Raw genomic sequence first — 10,058 nt, forward strand, 5'->3', positions numbered from 1 at the left:
AGACATAGAGAGAAAAGTAAACAGATCACTAGTACTGAGTATGCATCAGAGAAATTGTATGAACAATTTCAACTGAAAAAAAAAGGCGTACTGACTCATGCTTTTAATTGCAGCAATCAGAAAGCAGAGACAGATAGGTCTACCTCTGAATTAAAAGCTATTCTCATTTATACAATCAATTCCAGCACAATCAGAAGTACATATTAAGACCCTGTCTCCTCTGCAAAAATCAAACAAACAAAAGGATAGAAAGAACTCAGTGGTTTTGTACTGAAATTCCTACAAAGAGCTATGCATTCACTCCAGTTCTGTATTCATCCTCCAGAAACCTAATGTACCTGTCTAAAATGTAACAATAATAAGATATTAATGAAAGGAACTGCAGGTTTAAAGAGATGAAGACCGGACCAAAGTAAATGTTGATAATAAATTATCAACATAGAAGATAAGAGATGGCTCAGCAATAAAGAGTTCATATGGTTTTCCATATAGGTGGGCTTAAATGCCAGTGTTTACATGGGGAATTACAACTATCCATTATCTAAGCTCAGGGGTTCTGAAGTCATCATTTGACAACTATGAGGACAAGGCACCCATAGGGTGCACAACCATGAATGCAAATAAAAGGCTCATTCATTTAAAAACAAAAGTCAAAGCAAATGCAACAGGCAGAGAGAATATCACACAACTGCAAATCCAATGACTCAGAAGGCTAAGACAGTATTAGTGTCATGAATGATACCTTCTGCCTAACACAACACAGTAGACACAAAGAAAATAGGTTAAGGCTAAGGGCACTCATCTCCAATCCCCAGTGAGTAATTTCATCCAGAAGGGTTCATCCTATTTAAGGTTCCACCAGCACCCTCAGAGAGAGCCACCAAGGAGAGACACATGTTCAAATACATCATCTGTCTGGAAGGTTTTGAATTCAGTCGACTACATTCAGACCCAAGTCACAATAGGCTCATGGTAATCCATGAAGAAAATACCGTTAGCCACTTCAATGATCCTCAGAGTCTATAACAGGCTCTATGGCATTCAAATTTTCAAAATCTCTTCTGAACTCAAGATAAGCTCTTGATTGTGACATCTTGTAAAATCAAAAACAAGTCATATCTTTCCAAAACACAATGGCAAAAAATACCCATTCCCAATCCAAAAGAGAAGAATGTGTAAACAATGGATAACTGGACCAAGGCAAGACAGAAACCCAGCTGGGCAATCATCAAATCCTGTAACTCTGTTTCGGAGGCATTTGGATTTAGTTTCAAATGGCTTAGATGGCCCTTTGATTACTTGCACTCCACACATGTAGAAATCCATGACTGAGGTCTCATATCATGGCTATTTCACTATCTTCTGGTCAAAAATACAACACAGGTTTCATCTTTAGAGCATCATGCAACAAACTCTCTCAGTCTGCTCATTGTAAATGACTCTACCAAGCACAGATGCCTACAAGAGTTCTAAACTGAAACCATGGACTAAGAATCAATGACGTGAAATTATACATCTCTCTTGCTTTCAGAACCAAAACATTATTGAAAATTCCCCCAAATTTGGCATCTAAGTTGTAATGGAACCTCCATGGTTGTAAGAAGTTGCTTCCTGGGATTTGTGATATATTTTTAGCATTTTAATAAATAACGCATGTCTGAAGGTCACTGCAGTGCATCCTACTAGTCAACCATACAGACCAGGCAGTGGTGGTGCACACCTTAATCCCAGCATTAATGAGAAATATACGGAGGGATGAGACAAGAACTCACACTTTTTCAGTCTGAAGATTTCACTGAGGTAAGAACTCATGGTAAGTACAGGCTGCTTTGATTTTCTGATCTTCAGGTTCAACCACAATATCTGTTTCTGGGTTTTTATTGTTCATGCTACATTTGGTGCCCAACATTTGGGGTACAAATTCATGAAAAAGCTGTTTGCCTGTGGCTTCTTAGCCACCGACACAGGCCAGAGCATCATGTGGGATTCCAGTACCACCAGGCTAGGCTTTCATTTCCTTTTTCCTCAAGCCTCTGAGCGAGTTTGGGATTTTCCTCTTTTAGCCTCTCTGAAACAGTCTTCAGCTCCCACCCAAACATCCGAAGCACCTGGGCTCCAAACACCACAGAGATCATAGGTCCTAGACTTGCTGGTTCTGCTATTAGGCAACCCCCTGCTACACATGCATTTTCTGAACTCCTGTGCTTTTTTTTTTTTTTTCAAACAGCTTTCTCTCACCCCCTCTGTCTTGCTCTCCCTGAACCCCTTCTGGGCTGCTGCAAAATTAGGTAGCTGCCTTGAAATCCAGTCAGGCTTTTACTATTCTACGCTCTATGCAGCAGAAATAAACCTCACATCTTCATCAACATCCATCAGTAGATGTGGTAAGACAACTGGAAAGTTTAAAGGGAAGAATTAGTTAAAAGAGAGATTTTTCCACATTAAAAAATGGCAAAAATCATTACAATGGAGAGATTTATCTGTATATTAATACACTAGACAATTTGAAAATGGAAGGATTGGTAGGGTATCTAATTTAGATGTAATTTACTTAATATCAATTGTAAATATCAGCTTCATCACTTTTTTCTTATCACTGAAAATATTGGTTAATCTGAGTGCTAAGACACAGGCCTTAGAAAAATCTAATAAAACACATTACAGAGCTATTCAAATTCAGACAGAGGAACTTGTTGGAGAAGTAATTTTAAATTTGCATTATAAGAATAAATAGGATCAGCCTAAGGTTTTCAGACAAACAAACTTAATATATCCAGTAACCTTACAGGAATTGTCAAATGGCAAAGGCTCTGCCTAACAAAACTCCTGTGCCAGTGTTGGATATAAGGAGATTCAAGAAAGCAATAATCTCTTATGGAATGCATTCATCTTTTGTGAAGAAAATGTTAAACTCATGATCAGTTTGTAATAGAATTATCACTAAAGACTGGATAGATTTGGTTAAAGCTGTTTTAGAGCCACATCCACAATTACAATGAAGCACCTAGTTCAGAGATGAGGCTAAGATTATTGAAGAGTGAAGAAAAGTTAGAAGTAGGGAAATCTCCCAAGATTAAATTTTTGGAGAAGATAGTGCTACTATAGAAAGACAGTCTTTATATGATGACTACACCCTGAATTTATACCACAAGCTTTGAATGCTTGGAACAGAATTGGAGAAACAGGAAAGAAAATTGAGTCATTTACTAAAGTTCTACAGCATCCAAAGGAAGACTTTATGGATTTCTAACAAAGATTAACTTCAGCAATAAACAGAAGGATAGTAAATTCAGGAGACAGACAAAAATTAAATCTCTGGCTTTTGAAAATGCCAATTCTCTATCAAAAAGGATAATTATGCTATTAAAGGTAAGGTAAATACATTTGGAGGAATAATTCTGAGATACAATTAATATTGAATCTCATGAAAATGAAAATGCATGAGTAGGAGAGGTGATATCCAGAGGTCTGAGGAAAAATCAGAATGTCAAATGTTATAATTGTGGCAAACAAGGTCACCTTAGAGGGACTGTAGACAGGTGATGGAGGTGGTTCTTGTATTTTATCTGTTGCTTTCATTGGTTAACTAATAAAGAAAACTGCCTTAGCCCATTTGATAGGCCAAACCTTAGGTGGGTGGAGTAAACAGAAGAGAATGCTGGGAGAAAGAAGCTGAGTCAAGGAGTCGCCATGATTCTCCCACTCCAGACAGACGCAGGTTAAGATCTTCCCTGGTAAGCCAACTCGTTGTGCTACACAGAATATTAGAAATGGGTTAGATCAATATGTAAGAGCTAGCCAATAAGAGACTGGAACTAATGGGCCAGGCAGTGATTAAAAGAATACAGTTTCCGTGTAATTATTTCGGGGCATAAGCTAGCCATGCAGGCAGCTGGGTGCCGGGGACGCAGCCCCGCCGCTCTTATTACAACAGTGGCACCCAACGTGCTAATGAACTCCACGTAACACCTGAGAGGGCTTAAAAAGGACACAGAGAGAATTTAAGACAGCTTTTTGCTGTTTATGGGTTGCGTGCTGCAAAGAAATTGTCCTGACTCAGCAGCAGGAAAAAACTGGCTGTTTTAAAATGCCGGCTTTCTGGGCTGTGCCGCTACTGCTATCTCTGCCTGGCTCCTGCAGGAGACAGAGTCTTTGGATCATTTGGAGTAAAGTGCTAAGGCTTGCTCTATGGCAACTAGATTCGCTGTGTGCCTAAAAGGAAGTCATTGCGTGCTGCGGCTCAGAGGCACAAGCAGCTCCACCATGCTACTGGTGCAATGTGCAAGGATCAGAGACACGAGCCGCTCCGCCATGTTGGACTGGGCGGGGCAAGCAGGCAGTACCTGTTTTTGACCTAGGAATGTCACAGCTTAGATTCTTTAGCGCTTAGCGATTTAAAAGCACAAAACAAAGTGCTCCTGGATACTAAAAAAATTACAGATTCACAATAGAACTGATTCAGACACTGTTGGATGAATATATGTAGGCTTGAGAGAGAAAAAATATATATATAAAGAATAAAGTTAATGTCTTAAAAAAGGGTAAAGTCTTTAAAGATACAGAGTACAGATAGTTATAGATTAAAAGAAATAAAGAAAAATAAGCCACGTAGAAATGGAAAATTCACAGAGAGTCTGGATTCTTTGTATTATTGTGTTTTCTTTAAAATTTTTGACTGTGAAGGAGCTAAGTACAGAGAGACATTTCATTATATGGGCTGCCAAGCTAAACCAGAATGGATATAAGGGTATTATGATTTCAGAATATGGGTCTAAGGATATGATGCTTTGGAGAGGGTCTTCTTTTGTTTTCACAGAGGATGAGACTCTGTGGATTGCGTCTATCCCGATATGGTATGATAGACCACGCCCTCCTGAAAGGTTGCTGTGAACACCTTCAGAAAATTACTTCACTCAACTGCCGACTGAGATGACCCTGACACACAGGTTACACCATGAAAGATCTGAATACAGCGCCCCCATTCAGCAGGAAGCAGTTTGGAGAGAAAAAACTGCGCCCATGTTCCCAAATATTGTTTATAAATGTTCTTTTACATTTAAAGGGGGATATGATATAGATATGAATAATTTACATTGGTGTGGATTTGAAGGTCAATTTTGTTATATGTATATGCATATTTCTAATCTTGATTAAGGTATTGTGATTGTATAGTTCATTTAAAAATGTAATGTATATAGGTTGTTAATGGATAATCATCAATAATTGTCAAGCTTTTAGTCATGTTAGTTAGATTTTCTAGATATGCATAGATATATTTCAGCTAGATAGGCATTTTTCATATCTTTCAAAGACTACAGAACATGGCATTTAATGTTTTAATAACTTAGGGCTTTTCATGATAATGAGACACATCTGCTCCTGGCAGCACCAATCTACTTCAAGAGGAAGATGGGCACCGAAGAGGCTCCTTAAGGAGTTTGATAGCCATTTGGGCAAGAAACTGCTCTTGCATGGACTGATGCATAAACTGGATACAAAGAACCCGCAGAGAGAGGACTGCTGAACTTGCCTAAAGGTGAGATGGTTTTTCGGGGTTCCTGACTCATGAAAGAGTCTGTGAGACATTCTGCAGGACACAGCAAAAAGTGACTGAACTGTCTTTGGAATTTCCTGCTTGATGAAAATGTCTGTTGGATACTGTTGGCCTGTAGGCTGAAGATGGATACCACAATGGTACAGAGGAACTTTGAGTGACTGTCCAGGCAGCGAAATGTCTCTGTCATTTCTAGAATTTTGGATTTCTTGTTTACTTAGGTAATATTATATCCTTCTGGAGTCTTTGATGGAGTTGAAGAATGGATAGATAGTTATAGTTTTCCTTAGTTATGATAAGAGATAAAATAGATGTAAATATTGTAACTGTAATTCTTGCTTGATAACCATTTTGTTATATGTAATCTTACTATGTTAAAGTGAAAGCCTTTCTTTTTTGTTTAAACAGAAAAAGGGGAAATGATGGAGGTGGTTCTTGTATTTTATCTGTTGCTTTCATTGGTTAACTAATAAAGAAAACTGCCTTAGCCCATTTGATAGGCCAAACCTTAGGTGGGTGGAGTAAACAGAAGAGAATGCTGGGAGAAAGAAGCTGAGTCAAGGAGTCGCCATGATTCTCCCACTCCAGACAGACGCAGGTTAAGATCTTCCCTGGTAAGCCAACTCGTTGTGCTACACAGAATATTAGAAATGGGTTAGATCAATATGTAAGAGCTGGAACTAATGGGCCAGGCAGTGATTAAAAGAATACAGTTTCCGTGTAATTATTTCGGGGCATAAGCTAGCCATGCAGGCGGCTGGGTGCCGGGGACGCAGCCCCGCCGCTCTTATTACAACAGACAGGGAATTTCTAGAAACAATGTTTTTTCTAAGAATAATCAATTCAGAATGCCCCTCCCTTCTAGATTATGTAGAAGGTGTGGTAAAGGCATGTATTGGACTAATGAATGTAGGTCAATGAGGAGTATTCAAAATAATCCTTTACCATCAGGAAACTGTGAAGAGTGCCAAATCAGGTTCAGTTGTTTTCTACCATTGTAGAGAATACTCCTTCCTAGAGCAATTTAAGTACCTAATGCCTACTGTAAAGAACAATACTGCTCTGAATAATAGAACAGCTATAGAAGAGAGGACAAAAAAAAAATCAGAAAAAAAAAAAACAGAACAAGTATTTTGGAAAACTTCTATAAATGAACAAAGACCAAAATTAAAAACACAGATAAATGACGTTGACATTGAAAGTCTGGTACACACAGGTGCAAATGTAACAACAATTTCACCAGAATCTTGGCATCCAACTTGGCCTCTTGAGTAGGTTAATGTTCAGCTTTTAGGGATTGGCACTTTATTTCAGGTAAAACAGAACACAAGATGGGTCAAATGTATAGGGCCAGAAAAACAGACAGAAAAATTAAAGACATGTGGTTAAAATAGCAATGAATTTGTGGGGACATGAATTGTTATAGCAATAGAATACTCAGACTAACATTTGCCCAATCTGAGAAACAAACAAAAAATTAACATATGTTACTGGAAAAATATTACAAGATATTATAAACAGTCACAGAACATTCAGGTTGTACAAGAACAGGGCACAGCAGATGCTGATCTTTCAAAGACACCAACAGCCTGAACTTTAAAATGGTTGACAGACAAACCTGTATGGGTTGCACAAAAGCCATTAACAAGAGAGAAACTGAAGACTTTAGAACACTGTTACAGGAGCATATAAATGCTCAGCAAATTGAAGAATCAACCAGCTCTTGGAATTCTCCTATATTTGTTGTTTAAAAGAATCTGGAAAATGAAGAATGGTAACAGATCTAAGAGATGTTGATAAGGTGATTGAGCCGATGGACTCCTACAGTCTAGAATTCCTTTGCATTCTCTATTGCCTAAAGGATGGCCTCCTAAAGTTATTGATTTGAAAGATATTTTTTCTTCACTATATTTTTACAAGAAAAAGACAGAGAAAAATTTGCCTTCACAGTGCATACTTAAGAGAGTTCTCAACCTGCTAAGAGATATCAATAGAAGATTTTCCCACAGGGACTATTAAATAGTGATCCTGTGCCAATATTTTATATGTCAGCCATTGGAAATAATATGTAAGCAATATCCTGAGTCTAGAGTTTTTCATTATATGGATGACATTTTACTATCTGATTCAAGTAGAAAGAATGTTTAAAGAAATAAAGAAAATGTGTCTTGCTGGGGATTACAAATTGCTCCTGAAAAACAAAAGAGAAATATCTACCAATTACTTAGGCTATCAAATAGGTTTACAAAAATAATTAGACTTCCAAAGTGCAAATTAGACTTATTGCGGGCTTTAAATGATTTTCAAACATTGCTAGGAGACATTTCAAATCTTTGGCCCACTATTTGGTTAAAATCTGAAGGACTGATTAATGTAAACCAAATCTTAGATGGTCACAAGGATTTAAATAGTCCCAAGAAATTATGAGCTGAAGCTGAGAGAGAATAGACTTTGACAGAAAAGGCACTACAGAAGGTACATGTGGAACATGTGGCTCCGAATCTTAACTATGATCTGGTCATATTACCCTCCAAATATTTCCCTACAGGAATTTTAATGCAGAGGTGAGATAATATCGTAGAATGACTAATTTTACCACATAAACCAAGAAAAGCAATTGAAATCTTATATAGAAAAGGTCTCTGAGATAATTCGAACAGAAAAATTGAGACTTTGTCAATTAGCAGAATAGACTGAGTAGAAATTATAGTACTTTTTATTTAACAAGGATGAAACTCACAAGTTATGAACATAAAATGAACCCTGGAAAAGAATGCATATTAATTTTTGGTAGAGATTAACAACAAATATCCCAAAAGCCAGAGAATTCAACCTATAAAGAGACTTAGATGGATCTTTCCTTCAATTGTACAGGGAATATAAATAATTAGAGCGCCTACATTCTATAATATTAAAAATAAATCAGGAAAGGCGGGTTACAAATCAGAAAATTTAAGTAAAGTAGATCAAATCACTTATGAGTCTGTTCTAAAGTCAGAATTATATGCTATTCTCATGGTACTAAGGGATTTTAACGAACTTCTGAATATAGTTATCGACTTGCAATATATAATAAGAATTGATTTGCATATAAAAAACCACTGAATTTATATCAGATGGTACAAAATTGACATCTAAAACCACAATAATAACAGTCCTGTTAGGCAGGGTTAAAAGATTATACACAGATCTATTTTGGTTGAACTACTGTAACTATAGCTATTTGGTTTCATGATAAGGTCAGTCTTTTTCCAGATTCTTGATTGCCCTGGTCTGTGGACCCCAAGAAATAGCCAACATTTATGGGGCATCTAAAATTGATTATCTGATTCCAAAGATAATCTCAACTACTGTTGAAAGAAGAAAGCTCTCAACCACCATTCTGCCTCTCACTTACTGCACTGTGACTCCACCATCTTCAAAGTTGGTCTATGAACCCACTTCTTGCACAGGTCCCTCTTCATTTATAAGTCCTCACTAAAAGCCAGTGAGATTGGTGGTCACTCATAAACAGGCTTATTTTTCCTTCTCACTGATCACTCAAGGCCCAGACTGGAAAGAGTTGCAGAACTCTTTACCCAGCACTAGGGAACAGAGGCAAGACTGTTCAAAGCAATTCTCAATTATATAGCATGAGAAAGTGATATTACAAGTTCAGAGTCTCCCATGCCAGGATGGCAGAGCCTCACCCTACTCAGGGAATCCAAAGTGAACAAATCTCAGTAGTCAAGGGCACTACACAAGTCACCACAGGGACAAACAGAACCTCAGTCTGGCTCATGGTCCATGCCAGTACAAGTAGCTTTGACAGCTCAGCTAATTTGTTCTTCCTGGTCCGGTGACAGTGGCACCCACATTCACCATGCTATGGTTGTGGTCTTCCTTATAGTTCCCTACAGAAGAACAATAGGAGAATCCTGGAAAGAACCTGTAAGATAGCTCCCACTGGTGCTCTTCATTGCTAAGCTTTTTCAGAGTCCCTAGCTAGAGTCCTTAGCTAGCGCCACCCAGCTGGGCTTCAGGACATTTGCAGTTTCCATACTGGGTAAGCAGAGATAAAACTACTCAGAGAGCAAAAACCCTCTCAGGTTTGTCCTTCCATACTAAGGTCAGAGAGGACCCAAATCTGGGAATTTTGTTGTTTCATAAAATCTACCATTCTCCCAGATCATTTTCTGCTCTCTTCCAAGGCACAGGTTCCTAAGCATGTACATTCAATTACACACTCGATGTCCAGTGTGGTCAACCCTTTACTTCATAGCTGTGAGGTTCTGCAACCAAACACAAGTCACATTCAAACAGTAACTGTTGTTAAACAAAAAGAGGCCATGAATTAGAACACAATAAAGGGTCTTTGGGAGGGCTTGGAGGCAGAAAAGAGACATGGAACAATGTAATTTGAATTCCAAATAATTCTGTTAAAAGGATGAAACAGGCTTATGGCCATGTGCTCCAGAGACTAGGGAGCTGTATTAGAGTCCACCAAGCACTGCCCACATCCTTT

The sequence above is a fragment of the Chionomys nivalis genome, chromosome 2, assembly GCF_950005125.1.
Source record: "Chionomys nivalis chromosome 2, mChiNiv1.1, whole genome shotgun sequence".
In the NCBI taxonomy this organism is placed as follows: Eukaryota; Metazoa; Chordata; class Mammalia; order Rodentia; family Cricetidae; genus Chionomys; species Chionomys nivalis.